Source organism: Lactuca serriola, chromosome 5 (genome assembly GCF_051521515.1).
Source record: "Lactuca serriola cultivar US96UC23 chromosome 5, Lser_US96UC23_V15, whole genome shotgun sequence".
Classification (NCBI taxonomy): Eukaryota; Viridiplantae; Streptophyta; class Magnoliopsida; order Asterales; family Asteraceae; genus Lactuca; species Lactuca serriola.
Window position 1 is genome coordinate 72,099,748 of NC_136412.1, and position 20,471 is coordinate 72,120,218.

Below are 20,471 nucleotides of genomic sequence, written 5' to 3' on the forward strand. Positions count from 1 at the left end.
TACTAGATCGGTTGATTGATGATAAATGGTTATATGGTAATATGTTTATGTGCACATGGTTGGTTGACTGGGGTTGGGTTGAGGCGGGTCCTGCTTTGTGTTGTAGGCTAACATACCCAGGGCGAACCGAATATTTCGAAGGCCCAGCGAGCGGTCCGGATAGGCTATAGGCCCCTCGAGGGCGGACCCGACGTGCCGAGGCTCAGAGAGTGGACCAGGCCGACTGAAGGCACGGTGCGGGCGGACCAGTCATACTGTAGACTCAAAGAGTGGGCCAGGTGGGTTGAAGGCCCGGTGCGGGCGTACCAAGCACACTGCAGACTCGTTGGATATGGCTAGACTCGGAGGGTGGACCAGGTGGACTGAAGGCCCGGTGCGACGGACCAGTCACATAGTAGACTCGAAGTGCATGGCTTTTCTTTTCTGTTATGACATGTTATGTGTATGGTATATGTGGTTGGTATTTGGGGGTATCTCACTAAGCTTTTGGGCTTACAGTTGTGGTTTAAATGTTTTTAGGTATGTCAGGAGACCGTGGCAAGGCGAAGGCGTGAACGTACCGCTCCTCATGTTTATGTTTTATGATATGGTTCTTGGAATACTCTGATAATAAATGTATTGAAAACCTTTTTGTAATAACTTAATGAATTTGGGTTGTTTTTGAAAAGTTTAAATTGGCTTGAATTTTTGGATGTTACAAGTTGGTTTCAGAGCCTTGGTTTGAGTGAATTGGAGGAACATTCGTGTGAATCCAGTCTCAAATCAAGCAGAGTTTTCAAAAGAGAATTTAAAATGGTTTTCAAAAATGAGTAAAGGAGGACGCGGAGGTACGATCAGCCGGAGCCAGTAAGTCGCCCCAAAATACCAAACAAGTTATTTGTTTATGTGATATGATAGAACAGCATGCTAGTACTAGGCTAGGGATCTTCAGGAATTGCATGATAGAGTTGTCTGATTTATGATGCCTGCTAGCCTAGGGTTCCTTTCTGTATGAGATTTCTAGTGTTCCTCTAGGAGTGAGGGTTGAGTGATTGTTATGCCTGTTCTTCTCTAGGGTGTTGTGGTGATAGTTGATATAAATATGGGTAGGTGTGGAAGGTAGTAAGGGCTCGTACTACTGAAAGCATAGGACCCATACGCATATCAAGGAAGTCACAACCCCTAGGGCTGGGTTAAGAATTGATTCCCGGGTTAGTGGGAGGTTTCTAATGTTTGCGGTGTTTTTCAGTATGGTGGTTATGAGGCATGCTGGGAGTGGATCCGAGTCAGGATCGGGAGCAGGAGAGGGCGGTTAGGGTGGGTCAGCACCACCTGAGGTTATTGGTCGGATGAGCACAGACGAGTTGGATGCTAGGATTCGTGAGATCCTACATGATGAGGTTGCTGCTATGTTCCGGGCCGAGTTGTCGGAGTTGTTTGGGTCGATCAAGACAACCATGGTCGAGTATTTTGATGAGCGCTATGCAGCTCTTACAGAGACGGCTGTCGCGGCGGCTACAACGGCTGGGGGAGGAGCCGGTAGAGGTTTTCAGTATCGAGACTTCAATAATACGAAGCCCACTACCTTCGATGGAGTTCAGGACCCGATTTTTTCTATGAGATGGTTGTCAGACGTGGAGGGGTGTTTCTTCACGTGTTCATGCCCTGCTGATCAGAGAGTGAGGTGTGCTATGAACCTGTTGAGGCTCGGGGCGAAGGATTGGTGGAGATTGACCACGGGGTCATATTCGGATGCGCAGCGGGCTGCGGTTTCGTGGGATCAATTCCGGGACATGTTTAGTAACCGTTATGTTCCACGGGTTAAGAGGGAGAGGTTGGCTCAAGAGTTCCTGGAGCTGAAGCAGGATACAGAGTCAGTGACGGAGATCACCAGGATGTTTACTGAGAGGGCGATATTTTGTCTGGAGTTTGCTTCAGAGCAGGCTCAGATGTCCCGATATCTGAGTATGCTCAAGAGGGATATCAGGAAGTTTGTGTCTACGCAGAGGTGCGAGACTTTGTTGGAGTTGCAGGAGGCCGCTCGGCGGCGTGAGTTGGAGATTGAGCTATAGTTGAGGGAGCATAGGCAGGCCCAGGCACAGTCACAGCCGGCGCCCAAACGGTCCAAGACCGTTGATACTAGCACGGGAAATCAGAGCAACCGCACTTGTGGAAAGTGCGGGAAGGGTCACACTGGAGTTTGTAGGTCCGGTGGTGCATGCCACAAGTGAGGGAGAGAGGGGAATTACACAAGGGATTGGCGTCAGACAGCCCCAGTCCAGGATATGAGGATTTGCTATCAGTGTCATCAGGTTGGTCACATGAGGGCTAACCATCCACAGCTGATTGGGAGGTCGGTGCAGGCTCCCGCACCGGCCACGTTGAGGATTACTAGTGGGGGCCAAGGTGGGGCGGAGCCTCCGAGGGCCCAGGGGCGTGCTTTTCAGCTTACTATAGAGGAGATCAGGGCAGAGCCAGATGTAGCTGCGGGTATGTTTTCATTTTTTACCTTGTTATTTTGTGGTTATTGTGGAGTATTGCATATGCTAGTCTTGTTGCATGATTTATAGTGTTGTATTGTTCGCCTTTTCGTTTGGGTTATCTTTTGGTAGAGGGTTTTATAGCTAGGAGTTGTAGTTGGATGGTCGGGATTGGTTGTGTGGTCTTGTTGTTGGGTATAGCATTCACGATGTGAGAAGTGTTCAGCTGGGAGTCGGACTCCCTTGGGATTCGAGATGTACAATGTCGGGAGAGCAATTTTGTGAAGGTTACTCGTTCAGAGGAAAGCAGTTTATGGATAAGGAAGGTATAGGATAGAGATGTATGTTCTAGGCCGGATGACTCACTGGTATTTGGGGGTCAGTTTTCTAAGTGGGGGAGAATTGGAAAATTCTCAGGAGAATCAACAAGTATTTGAGTTTGATTAGTTGTTTGGAAGTCAGCGGTGTTTCAGTCAACCAAGAGTGTGGGCTGGTATGAGTAAGTGGCAGACTAGTGGGGGCCGGGAGCAGACCATGGATTCAGGGTTGATGGTGTTTGATGTTAGGCCTGGGTTAGGGCATGGAAAGGATTTCGGGATCGGAATGGAGTTAGAGTTCGGAACCCCTTGAGGGCTAGAATAGTATGTTCAGGAGAGAGTCCCGGGAAGGATAGCTCGGAATGATATATGATAGTCTGAGCGGTCTGGGGAAACTGAAGGCCTATGGGCGTACCAGTCAGGCCGAAGGCTCGGAGAACGGTCCAGACAGGCTGAAGGCCTTGGAGGTCGGCCCAGACATGCTGAAGGTTCTGAGAGTGGTCCAGTTTGGCTGAAGGCCTGGTAAGGCGGTCCAGTCATGCTGAAGACTTGGTAGGTGTTGATACATCCGTATGAGGAGATGAATTGAGCACGTTGCAATGAAACGGGTAGGTCTGACCCCGGGTATTGATCATGTTAGTGGAAGGCAGTGCGAGGACCTGAGAGTCCTAGTGAGCAGATTCATAGCATGTGTAATGCGTGAAGTAGCGGTTACTCTACAAGAGATAATGTAGAGTGGGGGTGTGAGCACCGTGGTACTTGCTTGAAGTAGCAAGGTTGGTTGGTAGATTTCCTTGGTTAAGGAAGGGCATGTAGCTCCGGAAGGAGCGTGGGTACTCCAAAAAAAGGAGGAAGTGGAGTAAGTGGGTTATCGACAGTACTTCAGCTAGGAGTAGTAAGTACTGGGATTGTACCAGTGGTATGGAAACACATCCAGACTGGGTGTCTGTTGAGGTTGTGGATGGATTTCCGGTAATGTAGAACAAGAAGAGTTCGGAGGGGATGCAAGGATGGAACCTTGGATTTTCTGTATGGCAGTGATTAGGAGGTGATGTATGATTGGTAATTCATCCTGGGGATGCTTGGAGGTATCGTCAGTGTGTCGGGTTTTTCCAGCCTGTGGAGGTTAGAGCAGGTTCAGCACGTGTATGTGATTGTCGAGGAGAGCTCATGAGATTTGCTCAGGAGCTAAAGGATGTATCATCATGTCAGCGCAGAAAGAAAAGGGTTGGATTCGGAATGGAAGCGGGATGAGTCCCGGAAGAGAATTCGATTAAGGTTACGCCCGTCAAGGAAAGGGGTAGCAGCTTGTTACCAGGTCAGGACCCGGTGGTTCAGGGTAATATCTAGCGTGGTAAGGTCCAAGTGATTGTTGAGATTTGGAGTGATGAAGTGTCATCGGGTGATCATTGGTTAATAAGGGTTGTTATCAGAGAAAGAAGCCGGTGGCCAGCTTGAATCAGTTGTCGTGAATATGCGAGGAAAGAGTTGGACTTCATAGAGGTTCGATAACAGTGTTTGAAGGATCCTGGGTCGGTTGAGACTAGGAGTTGTATTTAGGGAGTGTCATCTGGGATGTGTTGCTGCAGGCTTCGAGGATGAAGCCTAATTTAAGTGGTGGAGAATTGTAACATCCCGAGTTCAGGAGTGCAAGTTAAGGGTTCAAAGTGAAAATGTGGATGGTCAACTCAGCGAGTCCATGGGTAGGCTCGGCGAGTAGGGTCGTGATTCTGGTCACGTGTTAAGTGGCCAACTCGGCGAGTCGGTGGCTGGACTCAGCGAGTTGGTACTGTGTGGAGAAAACCCTAATCCCGGGGGTTAAGCCATATATGAAGAACATAATATCCTCTTCCCAACCTCTTTACTCTCCCTTGAAGTCCAGAAACCCTAATATTCATTTGTGAGAGAATTAGAGAGCATTTGGATCTTGAAGGAGTGTTGTTAAAGAGATCCTTGAAGATTAAGAGGCTTAGAGCAAGGGGATTTGCAAGGTTTTGGCTTATTCTTCTGTTGGAGTCTTCTCTTGAGGTAATGATTCGTTGCTTGAGCTGTTATCCATCTAGATCTATCATTTGTGGGATTTTTGGGAGTATATCTGGTGCTATCTTGAGTTTGGAGGTTGGATCTGAGGTTGCTACCTCAGATCTAGAGTAGTGATGATCCAAAAGGCATAAAGTCCTTGTTCAAGAGTTGTTGATAAAGCCTTTTAGTCCCAAACCCTAGCCCAAGAGTGTATTATGCTTAGATCTCTTTGGATTCACGTAAATTTTGCAATTTTACGTGCGGAACAGCTTGTAGAAGGGTAGATCTATGGATTGGAGCCCCTGCATGGCTTGGAAAGCCACTGTATGGATTAAGAACTACAGGAACTCGACGAGTCAAAAGGGTGTACTCGGCAAGTAGGATGAAGATAGGCGGGGACTCGACAAGTTGGAAGAACAACTCGGCGAGTCTGTTGAAGATGGCCTTGGACTCGGCGAGTCTGTTCTTGGACTCAGCGAGTCTGGTCGCGAAGTCCTAACCTTCTTGGTTGAGCTGTGAATCGGTGAGTTGGGTTGCGATATGGGAGTTTTCAGAGCATAGGGACTCGATGAGTCAGCGGGCAGACTCGGCGAGTAGAGTCAGTCAAGAAGTTTGACTTTGACTGAGGACTTTGACTTTGACCAAGAGTTGACCAGTTGACTTCCAAGGGTAATTTGGTAATTATTGGTATTTATTGAGTTCATTCTTTTGGTATTATCAGTGGTGGAGTTCGTGTCGGAGGTTGGAGCAGCATGATCTTATCTTTTCAGTCAGCAGTTGCGAGGAGAGTTATCCTCACTATATCTACAGGGTCTAAGGCACCAAAGCCGGCCCTTTATCGGATTGTAATCTGGGTATTGTTGTTATGTTATTGCTTTGCTATGATTGCATCCTGGTAGTTAGGATGGTATATGTTAGAGACCTGGTTAAGATCGGTATCCTGGTACATAGGATGAGGCTATATTAGTGACGGGTTAGGTCGGTATTCTGTTTAGAGTATGCTATGTATGTGATCTGCTAGATCGGTTGATTGATGATAAATGGTTATATGGTAATATGTTTATGTGCACATGGTTGGTTGACTGGGGTTGGGTTGAGGCGGGTCCTGCTTTGTGTTGTAGGCTAACATACCCAGGGCGAACCGAATATTTCGAAGGCCCAGCGAGCGGTCCGGATAGGCTATAGGACCCTCGAGGGCGGACCAGACATGCCGAGGCTCAGAGAGTGGACCAGGCCGACTGAAGGCACGGTGCGGGCGGACCAGTCATACTGAGTTCAGGAGTGCAAGTTAAGTGGTGTGGAATTGTAACATCCCGAGTTCAGGAGTGCAAGTTAAGGGTTCAAAGTGAAAATGTGGATGGTCAACTCAGCGAGTCCATGGGTAGACTCGGCGAGTAGGGTCGCGATTCTGGTCACGTGTTAAGTGGCCAACTCGGCGAGTCGGTGGCTGGACTCAGCGAGTTGGTGCTGTGTCGAGAAAACCCTAATCCCGGGGGTTAAGCCATATATAAAGAACATAATACCCTCTTCCCAACCTCTTTACTCTCCCTTGAAGTCCAGAAACCCTAATATTCGTTTGTGAGAGAATTAAAGAGCATTTGGATCTTGAAGGAGTGTTGTTAAAGTGATCCTTGAAGATTAAGAGGCTTAGAGCAAGGGGATTTGCAAGGTTTTGGCTTATTCTTCTGTTGGAGTCTTCTCTTGAGGTAATGATTCGTTGCTTGAGCTGTTATCCATCTAGATCTATCATTTGTGGGATTTTTGGGAGTATATCTGGTGCTATCTTGAGTTTGGAGGTTGGATCTGAGGTCGCTACCTCAGATCTAAAGTAGTGATGATCCAAAAGAGCATAAAGTCCTTGTTCAAGAGTTGTTGATGAAGCATTTTAGTCCCAAACCCTAGCCCAAGAGTGTATTATGCCTAGATCTTTTTGGATTCACGTAAATTTTGCAATTTTACGTGGGGAACAGCTTGTAGAAGGGTAGATCTATGGATTGGAGCCCCTGCATGGCTTGGAAAGCCACTGTATGGATTAAGAACTACAGGAACTCGACGAGTCAAAAGGGTGTACTCGGCAAGTAGGATGAAGATAGGCGGGGACTCGACGAGTTGGAAGAACAACTCGGCGAGTCTATTGAAGATGGCCTTGGACTCGGCGAGTCTGTTCTTGGACTCAGCGAGTTTGGTCGCGAAGTCCTAACCTTCTTGGTTGAGCTGTGAATCGGTGAGTTGGGTCGCGATATGGGAGTTTTCAGAGCATAGGGACTCGATGAGTCAGCGGGCTGACTCGGCGAGTAGAGTCAGTCAGGAAGTTTGACTTTGACTGAGGACTTTGACTTTGACCAAGAGTTGACCAGTTGACTTCCAAGGGTAATTTGGTAATTATTGGTATTTATTGAGTTCATTCTTTTGGTATTATCAGTGGTGGAGTTCGTGTCGGAGGTTGGAGCAGCGTGATCTTATCTTTTCAGTCAGCAGTTGCGAGGTGAGTTATCCTCACTATATCTACAGGGTCTAAGGCACCAAGGCAGGCCCTTTATCGGATTGTAATCCGGGTATTGTTGTTATGTTATTGCTTTGTTATGATTGCATCCTGGTAGTTAGGATGGTATATGTTAGAGACCTGGTTAAGGTCGGTATCCTGGTACATAGGATGAGGCTATATTAGTGACCGGTTAGGTCGGTATCCTGTTTAGAGTATGCTATGTATGTGATCTGCTACATCGGTTGATTGATGATAAATGGTTATATGGTAATATGTTTATGTGCACATGGTTGGTTGACTGGGGTTGGGTTGAGGCGGGTCCTGCTTTGTGTTGTAGGCTAACATACCTAGGGCGAACCGAATATTTCAAAGGCCCAGCGAGCGGTCCGGATAGGCTATAGGACCCTCGAGGGCGGACCAGACGTGCCGAGGCTCAGAGAGTGGACCAGGCCGACTGAAGGCACGGTGCGGGCGGACCAGTCATATTGAGTTCAGGAGTGCAAGTTAAGTGGTGGAGAATTGTAACATCCCGAGTTCAGGAGTGCAAGTTAAGGGTTCAAAGTGAAAATGTGGATGGTCAACTCAGCGAGTCCATGGGTAGACTCGGCGAGTAGGGTCGCGATTCTGGTCACGTGTTAAGTGGCCAACTCGGCGAGTCGGTGGCTGGACTCAGCGAGTTGGTGCTGTGTGGAGAAAACCCTAATCCCGGGGGTTAAGCCATATATAAAGAACATAATACCCTCTTCCCAACCTCTTTACTCTCCCTTGAAGTCCAGAAACCCTAATATTCGTTTGTGAGAGAATTAAAGAGCATTTGGATCTTGAAGGAGTGTTGTTAAAGAGATCCTTGAAGATTAAGAGGCTTAGAGCAAGGGGATTTGCAAGGTTTTGGCTTATTCTTCTGTTGGAGTCTTCTCTTGAGGTAATGATTCGTTGCTTGAGCTGTTATCCATCTAGATCTATGATTTGTGGGATTTTTGGGAGTATATCTGGTGCTATCTTGAGTTTGGAGGTTGGATCTGAGGTCGCTACCTCAGATCTAAAGTAGTGATGATCCAAAAGAGCATAAAGTCCTTGTTCAAGAGTTGTTGATGAAGCATTTTAGTCCCAAACCCTAGCCCAAGAGTGTATTATGCCTAGATCTTTTTGGATTCACGTAAATTTTGCAATTTTACGTGGGGAACAGCTTGTAGAAGGGTAGATCTATGGATTGGAGCCCCTGCATGGCTTGGAAAGCCACTGTATGGATTAAGAACTACAGGAACTCGATGAGTCAAAAGGGTGTACTCGGCAAGTAGGATGAAGATAGGCGGGGACTCGACGAGTTGGAAGAACAACTCGGCGAGTCTATTGAAGATGGCCTTGGACTCGGCGAGTCTGTTCTTGGACTCAGCGAGTTTGGTCGCGAAGTCCTAACCTTCTTGGTTGAGCTGTGAATCGGTGAGTTGGGTCGCGATATGGGAGTTTTCAGAGCATAGGGACTCGATGAGTCAGCGGGCTGACTCGGCGAGTAGAGTCAGTCAGGAAGTTTGACTTTGACTGAGGACTTTGACTTTGACCAAGAGTTGACCAGTTGACTTCCAAGGGTAATTTGGTAATTATTGGTATTTATTGAGTTCATTCTTTTGGTATTATCAGTGGTGGAGTTCGTGTCGGAGGTTGGAGCAGCGTGATCTTATCTTTTCAGTCAGCAGTTGCGAGGTGAGTTATCCTCACTATATCTACAGGGTCTAAGGCACCAAGGCAGGCCCTTTATCGGATTGTAATCCGGGTATTGTTGTTATGTTATTGCTTTGCTATGATTGCATCCTAGTAGTTAGGATGGTATATGTTAGAGACCTGGTTAAGGTCGGTATCCTGGTACATAGGATGAGGCTATATTAGTGACCGGTTAGGTCGGTATCCTGTTTAGAGTATGCTATGTATGTGATCTGCTACATCGGTTGATTGATGATAAATGGTTATATGGTAATATGTTTATGTGCACATGGTTGGTTGACTGGGGTTGGGTTGAGGCGGGTCCTGCTTTGTGTTGTAGGCTAACATACCTAGGGCGAACCGAATATTTCAAAGGCCCAGCGAGCGGTCCGGATAGGCTATAGGACCCTCGAGGGCGGACCAGACGTGCCGAGGCTCAGAGAGTGGACCAGGCCGACTGAAGGCACGGTGCGGGCGGACCAGTCATATTGAGTTCAGGAGTGCAAGTTAAGTGGTGGAGAATTGTAACATCCCGAGTTCAGGAGTGCAAGTTAAGGGTTCAAAGTGAAAATGTGGATGGTCAACTCAGCGAGTCCATGGGTAGACTCGGCGAGTAGGGCCGCGATTCTGGTCACGTGTTAAGTGGCCAACTCGGCGAGTCGGTGGCTGGACTCAGCGAGTTGGTGCTGTGTGGAGAAAACCCTAATCCCGGGGGTTAAGCCATATATAAAGAACATAATACCCTCTTCCCAACCTCTTTACTCTCCCTTGAAGTCCAGAAACCCTAATATTCGTTTGTGAGAGAATTAAAGAGCATTTGGATCTTGAAGGAGTGTTGTTAAAGAGATCCTTGAAGATTAAGAGGCTTAGAGCAAGGGGATTTGCAAGGTTTTGGCTTATTCTTCTGTTGGAGTCTTCTCTTGAGGTAATGATTCGTTGCTTGAGCTGTTATCCATCTAGATCTATGATTTGTGGGATTTTTGGGAGTATATCTGGTGCTATCTTGAGTTTGGAGGTTGGATCTGAGGTCGCTACCTCAGATCTAAAGTAGTGATGATCCAAAAGAGCATAAAGTCCTTGTTCAAGAGTTGTTGATGAAGCATTTTAGTCCCAAACCCTAGCCCAAGAGTGTATTATGCCTAGATCTCTTTGGATTCACGTAAATTTTGCAATTTTACGTGGGGAACAGCTTGTAGAAGGGTAGATCTATGGATTGGAGCCCCTGCATGGCTTGGAAAGCCACTGTATGGATTAAGAACTACAGGAACTCGACGAGTCAAAAGGGTGTACTCGGCAAGTAGGATGAAGATAGGCGGGGACTCGACGAGTTGGAAGAACAACTCGGCGAGTCTATTGAAGATGGCCTTGGACTCGGCGAGTCTGTTCTTGGACTCAGCGAGTCTGGTCGCGAAGTCCTAACCTTCTTGGTTGAGCTGTGAATCGGTGAGTTGGGTCGCGATATGGGAGTTTTCAGAGCATAGGGACTCGATGAGTCAGCGGGCTGACTCGGCGAGTAGAGTCAGTCAGGAAGTTTGACTTTGACTGAGGACTTTGACTTTGACCAAGAGTTGACCAGTTGACTTCCAAGGGTAATTTGGTAATTATTGGTATTTATTGAGTTCATTCTTTTGGTATTATCAGTGGTGGAGTTCGTGTCGGAGGTTGGAGCAGCGTGATCTTATCTTTTCAGTCAGCAGTTGCGAGGTGAGTTATCCTCACTATATCTACAGGGTCTAAGGCACCAAGGCAGGCCCTTTATCGGATTGTAATCCGGGTATTGTTGTTATGTTATTGCTTTGCTATGATTGCATCCTGGTAGTTAGGATGGTATATGTTAGAGACCTGGTTAAGGTCGGTATCCTGGTACATAGGATGAGGCTATATTAGTGACCGGTTAGGTCGGTATCCTGTTTAGAGTATGCTATGTATGTGATCTGCTACATCGGTTGATTGATGATAAATGGTTATATGGTAATATGTTTATGTGCACATGGTTGGTTGACTGGGGTTGGGTTGAGGCGGGTCCTGCTTTGTGTTGTAGGCTAACATACCCAGGGCGAACCGAATATTTCAAAGGCCCAGCGAGCGGTCCGGATAGGCTATAGGACCCTCGAGGGCGGACCAGACGTGCCGAGGCTCAGAGAGTGGACCAGGCCGACTGAAGGCACGGTGCGGGCGGACCAGTCATATTGAGTTCAGGAGTGCAAGTTAAGTGGTGGAGAATTGTAACATCCCGAGTTCAGGAGTGCAAGTTAAGGGTTCAAAGTGAAAATGTGGATGGTCAACTCAGCGAGTCCATGGGTAGACTCGGCGAGTAGGGCCGCGATTCTGGTCACGTGTTAAGTGGCCAACTCGGCGAGTCGGTGGCTGGACTCAGCGAGTTGGTGCTGTGTGGAGAAAACCCTAATCCCGGGGGTTAAGCCATATATAAAGAACATAATACCCTCTTCCCAACCTCTTTACTCTCCCTTGAAGTCCAGAAACCCTAATATTCGTTTGTGAGAGAATTAAAGAGCATTTGGATCTTGAAGGAGTGTTGTTAAAGAGATCCTTGAAGATTAAGAGGCTTAGAGCAAGGGGATTTGCAAGGTTTTGGCTTATTCTTCTGTTGGAGTCTTCTCTTGAGGTAATGATTCGTTGCTTGAGCTGTTATCCATCTAGATCTATGATTTGTGGGATTTTTGGGAGTATATCTGGTGCTATCTTGAGTTTGGAGGTTGGATCTGAGGTCGCTACCTCAGATCTAAAGTAGTGATGATCCAAAAGAGCATAAAGTCCTTGTTCAAGAGTTGTTGATGAAGCATTTTAGTCCCAAACCCTAGCCCAAGAGTGTATTATGCCTAGATCTCTTTGGATTCACGTAAATTTTGCAATTTTACGTGGGGAACAGCTTGTAGAAGGGTAGATCTATGGATTGGAGCCCCTGCATGGCTTGGAAAGCCACTGTATGGATTAAGAACTACAGGAACTCGACGAGTCAAAAGGGTGTACTCGGCAAGTAGGATGAAGATAGGCGGGGACTCGACGAGTTGGAAGAACAACTCGGCGAGTCTATTGAAGATGGCCTTGGACTCGGCGAGTCTGTTCTTGGACTCAGCGAGTCTGGTCGCGAAGTCCTAACCTTCTTGGTTGAGCTGTGAATCGGTGAGTTGGGTCGCGATATGGGAGTTTTCAGAGCATAGGGACTCGATGAGTCAGCGGGTTGACTCGGCGAGTAGAGTCAGTCAGGAAGTTTGACTTTGACTGAGGACTTTGACTTTGACCAAGAGTTGACCAGTTGACTTCCAAGGGTAATTTGGTAATTATTGGTATTTATTGAGTTCATTCTTTTGGTATTATCAGTGGTGGAGTTCGTGTCGGAGGTTGGAGCAGCGTGATCTTATCTTTTCAGTCAGCAGTTGCGAGGTGAGTTATCCTCACTATATCTACAGGGTCTAAGGCACCAAGGCAGGCCCTTTATCGGATTGTAATCCGGGTATTGTTGTTATGTTATTGCTTTGCTATGATTGCATCCTGGTAGTTAGGATGGTATATGTTAGAGACCTGGTTAAGGTCGGTATCCTGGTACATAGGATGAGGCTATATTAGTGACGGGTTAGGTCGGTATCCTGTTTAGAGTATGCTATGTATGTGATCTGCTACATCGGTTGATTGATGATAAATGGTTATATGGTAATATGTTTATGTGCACATGGTTGGTTGACTGGGGTTGGGTTGAGGCGGGGTCCTGCTTTGTGTTGTAGGCTAACATACCCAGGGCGAACTGAATATTTCAAAGGCCCAGCGAGCGGTCCGGATAGGCTATAGGACCCTCGAGGGCGGACCAGACGTTCCGAGGCTCAGAGAGTGGACCAGGCCGACTGAAGGCACGGTGCGGGCGGACCAGTCATATTGAGTTCAGGAGTGCAAGTTAAGTGGTGGAGAATTGTAACATCCCGAGTTTAGGAGTGCAAGTTAAGGGTTCAAAGTGAAAATTTGGATGGTCAACTCAGCGAGTCCATGGGTAGACTCGGCGAGTAGGGCCGCGATTCTGGTCACGTGTTAAGTGGCCAACTCGGCGAGTCGGTGGCTGGACTCAGCGAGTTGGTGCTGTGTGGAGAAAACCCTAATCCCGGGGGTTAAGCCATATATAAAGAACATAATACCCTCTTCCCAACCTCTTTACTCTCCCTTGAAGTCCAGAAACCCTAATATTCGTTTGTGAGAGAATTAAAGAGCATTTGGATCTTGAAGGAGTGTTGTTAAAGAGATCCTTGAAGATTAAGAGGCTTAGAGCAACGGGATTTGCAAGGTTTTGGCTTATTCTTCTGTTGGAGTCTTCTCTTGAGGTAATGATTCGTTGCTTGAGCTGTTATCCATATAGATCTATGATTTGTGGGATTTTTGGGAGTATATCTGGTGCTATCTTGAGTTTGGAGGTTGGATCTGAGGTCGCTACCTCAGATCTAAAGTAGTGATGATCCAAAAGAGCATAAAGTCCTTGTTCAAGAGTTGTTGATGAAGCATTTTAGTCCCAAACCCTAGCCCAAGAGTGTATTATGCCTAGATCTCTTTGGATTCACGTAAATTTTGCAATTTTACGTGGGGAACAGCTTGTAGAAGGGTAGATCTATGGATTGGAGCCCCTGCATGGCTTGGAAAGCCACTGTATGGATTAAGAACTACAGGAACTCGACGAGTCAAAAGGGTGTACTCGGCAAGTAGGATGAAGATAGGCGGGGACTCGACGAGTTGGAAGAACAACTCGGCGAGTCTATTGAAGATGGCCTTGGACTCGGCGAGTCTGTTCTTGGACTCAGCGAGTCTGGTCGCGAAGTCCTAACCTTCTTGGTTGAGCTGTGAATCGGTGAGTTGGGTCGCGATATGGGAGTTTTCAGAGCATAGGGACTCGATGAGTCAACGGGCTGACTCGGCGAGTAGAGTCAGTCAGGAAGTTTGACTTTGACTGAGGACTTTGACTTTGACCAAGAGTTGACCAGTTGACTTCCAAGGGTAATTTGGTAATTATTGGTATTTATTGAGTTCATTCTTTTGGTATTATCAGTGGTGGAGTTCGTGTCGGAGGTTGGAGCAGCGTGATCTTATCTTTTCAGTCAGCAGTTGCGAGGTGAGTTATCCTCACTATATCTACAGGGTCTAAGGCACCAAGGCAGGCCCTTTATCGGATTGTAATCCGGGTATTGTTGTTATGTTATTGCTTTGCTATGATTGCATCCTGGTAGTTAGGATGGTATATGTTAGAGACCTGGTTAAGGTCGGTATCCTGGTACATAGGATGAGGCTATATTAGTGACCGGTTAGGTCGGTATCCTGTTTAGAGTATGCTATGTATGTGATCTGCTACATCGGTTGATTGATGATAAATGGTTATATGGTAATATGTTTATGTGCACATGGTTGGTTGACTGGGGTTGGGTTGAGGCGGGTCCTGCATTGTGTTGTAGGCTAACATACCCAGGGCGAACCGAATATTTCAAAGGCCCAACGAGCGGTCCGGATAGGCTATAGGCCCCTCGAGGGCAGACCAGACGTGCCGAGGCTCAAAGAGTGGACGAGGCCGACTGAAGGCACGGTGCGGGCGGACCAGTCATACTGAGTTCAGGAGTGCAAGTTAAGTGGTGGAGAATTGTAACATCCCGAGTTCAGGAGTGCAAGTTAAGGGTTCAAAGTGAAAATGTGGATGGTCAACTCAGCGAGTCCATGGGTAGACTCGGCGAGTAGGGCCGCGATTCTGGTCACGTGTTAAGTGGCCAACTCGGCGAGTCGGTGGCTGGACTCAGCGAGTTGGTGCTGTGTGGAGAAAACCCTAATCCCGGGGGTTAAGCCATATATAAAGAACATAATACCCTCTTCCCAACCTCTTTACTCTCCCTTGAAGTCCAGAAACCCTAATATTCGTTTGTGAGAGAATTAAAGAGCATTTGGATCTTGAAGGAGTGTTGTTAAAGAGATCCTTGAAGATTAAGAGGCTTAGAGCAAGGGGATTTGCAAGGTTTTGGCTTATTCTTCTGTTGGAGTCTTCTCTTGAGGTAATGATTCGTTGCTTGAGCTGTTATCCATCTAGATCTATCATTTGTGGGATTTTTGGGAGTATATCTGGTGCTATCTTGAGTTTGGAGGTTGGATCTGAGGTCGCTACCTCAGATCTAAAGTAGTGATGATCCAAAAGAGCATAAAGTCCTTGTTCAAGAGTTGTTGATGAAGCATTTTAGTCCCAAACCCTAGCCCAAGAGTGTATTATGCCTAGATCTCTTTGGATTCACGTAAATTTTGCAATTTTACGTGGGGAACAGCTTGTAGAAGGGTAGATCTATGGATTGGAGCCCCTGCATGGCTTGGAAAGCCACTGTATGGATTAAGAACTACAGGAACTCGACGAGTCAAAAGGGTGTACTCGGCAAGTAGGATGAAGATAGGCGGGGACTCGACAAGTTGGAAGAACAACTCGGCGAGTCTATTGATGATGGCCTTGGACTCGGCGAGTCTGTTCTTGGACTCAGCGAGTCTGGTCGCGAAGTCCTAACCTTCTTGGTTGAGCTGTGAATCGGTGAGTTGGGTCGCGATATGGGAGTTTTCAGAGCATAGGGACTCGATGAGTCAGCGGGCTGACTCGGCGAGTAGAGTCAGTCAGGAAGTTTGACTTTGACTGAGGACTTTGACTTTGACCAAGAGTTGACCAGTTGACTTCCAAGGGTAATTTGGTAATTATTGGTATTTATTGAGTTCATTCTTTTGGTATTATCAGTGGTGGAGTTCGTGTCGAAGGTTGGAGCGGCGTGATCTTATCTTTTCAGTCAGCAGTTGCGAGGTGAGTTATCCTCACTATATCTACAGGGTCTAAGGCACCAAGGCAGGCCCTTTATCGGATTGTAATCCGGGTATTGTTGTTATGTTATTGCTTTGCTATGATTGCATCCTGGTAGTTAGGATGGTATATGTTAGAGACCTGGTTAAGGTCGGTATCCTGGTACATAGGATGAGGCTATATTAGTGACGGGTTAGGTCGGTATCCTGTTTAGAGTATGCTATGTATGTGATCTGCTACATCGGTTGATTGATGATAAATGGTTATATGGTAATATGTTTATGTGCACATGGTTGGTTGACTGGGGTTGGGTTGAGGCGGGTCCTGCTTTGTGTTGTAGGCTAACATACCCAGGGCGAACCGAATATTTCAAAGGCCCAGCGAGCGGTCCGGATAGGCTATAGGACCCTCGAGGGCGGACCAGACGTGTCGAGGCTCAGAGAGTGGACCAGGCCGACTGAAGGCACGGTGCGGGCGGACCATTCATACTGAGTTCAGGAGTGCAAGATAAGTGGTGGAGAATTGTAACATCCCGAGTTCAGGAGTGCAAGTTAAGGGTTCAAAGTGAAAATGTGGATGGTCAACTCAGCGAGTCCATGGGTAGACTCGGCGAGTAGGGCCGCGATTCTGGTCACGTGTTAAGTGGCCAACTCGGCGATTCGGTGGCTGGACTCAGCGAGTTGGTGCTGTGTGGAGAAAACCCTAATCCCGGGGGTTAAGCCATATATAAAGAACATAATACCCTCTTCCCAACCTCTTTACTCTCCCTTGAAGTCCAGAAACCCTAATATTCGTTTGTGAGAGAATTAAAGAGCATTTGGATCTTGAAGGAGTGTTGTTAAAGAGATCCTTGAAGATTAAGAGGCTTAGAGCAAGGGGATTTGCAAGGTTTTGGCTTATTCTTCTGTTGGAGTCTTCTCTTGAGGTAATGATTCGTTGCTTGAGCTGTTATCCATCTAGATCTATCATTTGTGGGATTTTTGGGAGTATATCTGGTGCTATCTTGAGTTTGGAGGTTGGATCTGAGGTCGCTACCTCAGATCTAAAGTAGTGATGATCCAAAAGAGCATAAAGTCCTTGTTCAAGAGTTGTTGATGAAGCATTTTAGTCCCAAACCCTAGCCCAAGAGTGTATTATGCTTAGATCTCTTTGGATTCACGTAAATTTTGCAATTTTAAGTGAGGAACAGCTTGTAGAAGGGTAGATCTATGCATTGGAGCCCCTGCATGGCTTGGAAAGCCACTATATGGATTAAGAACTACAGGAACTCGACGAGTCAACAGGGTGTACTCGGCAAGTAGGATGAAGATAGGCGGGGACTCGACGAGTTGGAAGAACAACTCGGTGAGTCTATTGAAGATGGCCTTGGACTCGGCGAGTCTGTTCTTGGACTCAGCGAGTCTGGTCGCGAAGTCCTAACCTTCTTGGTTGAGCTGTGAATCGGTGAGTTGGGTCGCGATATGGGAGTTTTCAGAGCATAGGGACTCGATGAGTCAGCGGGCTGACTCGGCGAGTAGAGTCAGTCAGGAAGTTTGACTTTGACTGAGGACTTTGACTTTGACCAAGAGTTGACCAGTTGACTTCCAAGGGTAATTTGGTAATTATTGGTATTTATTGAGTTCATTCTTTTGGTATTATCAGTGGTGGAGTTCGTGTCGAAGGTTGGAGCAGCGTGATCTTATCTTTTCAGTCAGCAGTTGCGAGGTGAGTTATCCTCACTATATCTACAGGGTCTAAGGCACCAAGGCAGGCCCTTTATCGGATTGTAATCCGGGTATTGTTGTTATGTTATTGCTTTGCTATGATTGCATCCTGGTAGTTAGGATGGTATATGTTAGAGACCTGGTTAAGGTCGGTATCCTGGTACATAGGATGAGGCTATATTAGTGACGGGTTAGGTCGGTATCCTGTTTAGAGTATGCTATGTATGTGATCTGCTACATCGGTTGATTGATGATAAATGGTTATATGGTAATATGTTTATGTGCACATGGTTGGTTGACTGGGGTTGGGTTGAGGCGGGTCCTGCATTGTGTTGTAGGCTAACATACCCAGGGCGAACCGAATATTTCAAAGGCCCAGCGAGCGGTCCGGATAGGCTATAGGACCCTCGAGGGCGGACCAGACGTGCCGAGGCTCAGAGAGTGGACCAGGCCGACTGAAGGCACGGTGCGGGCGGACCAGTCATACTGAGTTCAGGAGTGCAAGTTAAGTGGTGGAGAATTGTAACATCCCGAGTTCAGGAGTGCAAGTTAAGGGTTCAAAGTGAAAATGTGGATGGTCAACTCAGCGAGTCCATGGGTAGACTCGGCGAGTAGGGCCGCGATTCTGGTCACGTGTTAAGTGGCCAACTCGGCGAGTCGGTGGCTGGACTCAGCGAGTTGGTGCTGTGTGGAGAAAACCCTAATCCCGGGGGTTAAGCCATATATAAAGAACATAATACCCTCTTCCCAACCTCTTTACTCTCCCTTGAAGTCCAGAAACCCTAATATTCGTTTGTGAGAGAATTAAAGAGCATTTGGATCTTGAAGGAGTGTTGTTAAAGAGATCCTTGAAGATTAAGAGGCTTAGAGCAAGGGGATTTGCAAGGTTTTGGCTTATTCTTCTGTCGGAGTCTTCTCTTGAGGTAATGATTCGTTGCTTGAGCTGTTATCCATCTAGATCTATGATTTGTGGGATTTTTGGGAGTATATCTGGTGTATCTTGAGTTTGGAGGTTGGATCTGAGGTCGCTACCTCAGATCTAAAGTAGTGATGATCCAAAAGAGCATAAAGTCCTTGTTCAAGAGTTGTTGATGCAGCCTTTTAGTCCCAAACCCTAGCCCAAGAGTGTATTATGCTTAGATCTCTTTGGATTCACGTAAATTTTGCAATTTTACGTGAGGAACAGCTTGTAGAAGGGTAGATCTATGCATTGGAGCCCCTGCATGGCTTGGAAAGCCACTATATGGATTAAGAACTACAGGAACTCGACGAGTCAACAGGGTGTACTCGGCAAGTAGGATGAAGATAGGCGGGGACTCGACGAGTTGGAAGAACAACTCGGTGAGTCTATTGAAGATGGCCTTGGACTCGGCGAGTCTGTTCTTGGACTCAGCGAGTCTGGTCGCGAAGTCCTAACCTTCTTGGTTGAGCTGTGAATCGGTGAGTTGGGTCGCGATATGGGAGTTTTCAGAGCATAGGGACTCGATGAGTCAGCGGGCTGAGTCGGCGAGTAGAGTCAGTCAGGAAGTTTGACTTTGACTGAGGACTTTGACTTTGACAAAGAGTTGACCACTTGACTTCCAAGGGTAATTTGGTAATTATTGGTATTTACTGAGTTCAGTCTTTTGGTATTATCAGTGGTGGAGTTCGTGTTGGAGGTTGGAGCAGCGTGATCTTATCTTTTCAGTCAGCAGTTGCGAGGTGAGTTATCCTCACTATATCTACAGGGTCTAAGGCACCAAGGCAGGCCCTTTATCGGATTGTAATCCGGGTATTGTTGTTATGTTATTGCTTTGCTATGATTGCATCCTGGTAGTTAGGATGGTATATGGTAGAGACCTGGTTAAGGTCGGTATCCTGGTGCATAGGATGAGGCTATATTAGTGACGGGTTAGGTCGGTATCCTGTTTAGAGTATGCTATGTATGTGATCTGCTAGATCGGTTGATTGATGATAAATGGTTATATGGTAATATGTTTATGTGCACATGGTTGGTTGACTGGGGTTGGGTTGAGGCGGGTCCTGCTTTGTGTTGTAGGCTAACATACCCAGGGCGAACCGAATATTTCAAAGGCCCAGCGAGCGGTCCGGATAGGCTATAGGACCCTCGAGGGCGGACCAGACGTGCCGAGGCTCAGAGAGTGGACCAGGCCAACTGAAGGCACGGTGCGGGCGGACCAGTCATATTGAGTTCAGGAGTGCAAGTTAAGTGGTGGAGAATTGTAACATCCCGAGTTCAGGAGTGCAAGTTAAGGGTTCAAAGTGAAAATGTGGATGGTCAACTCAGCGAGTCCATGGGTAGACTCGGCGAGTAGGGCCGCGATTCTGGTCACGTGTTAAGTGGCCAACTCGGCGAGTCGGTGGCTGGACTCAGCGAGTTGGTGCTGTGTGGAGAAAACCCTAATCCCGGGGGTTAAGCCATATATAAAGAACATAATACCCTCTTCCCAACCTCTTTACTCTCCCTTGAAGTCCAGAAACCCTAATATTCGTTTGTGAGAGAATTAAAGAGCATTTGGATCTTGAAGGAGTGTTGTTAAAGAGATCCTTGAAGATTAAGAGGCTTAGAGCAAGGGGATTTGCAAGGTTTTGGCTTATTCTTCTGTTGGAGTCTTCTCTTGAGGTAATGATTCGTTGCTTGAGCTGTTATCCATCTAGATCTATCATTTGTGGGATTTTTGGGAGTATATCTGGTGCTATCTTGAGTTTGGAGGTTGGATCTGAGGTCGCTACCTCAGATCTAAAGTAGTGATGATCCAAAAGAGCATAAAGTCCTTGTTCAAGAGTTGTTGATGAAGCATTTTAGTCCCAAACCCTAGCCCAAGAGTGTATTATGCCTAGATCTCTTTGGATTCACGTAAATTTTGCAATTTTACGTGGGGAACAGCTTGTAGAAGGGTAGATCTATGGATTGGAGCCCCTGCATGGCTTGGAAAGCCACTGTATGGATTAAGAACTACAGGAACTCGACGAGTCAAAAGG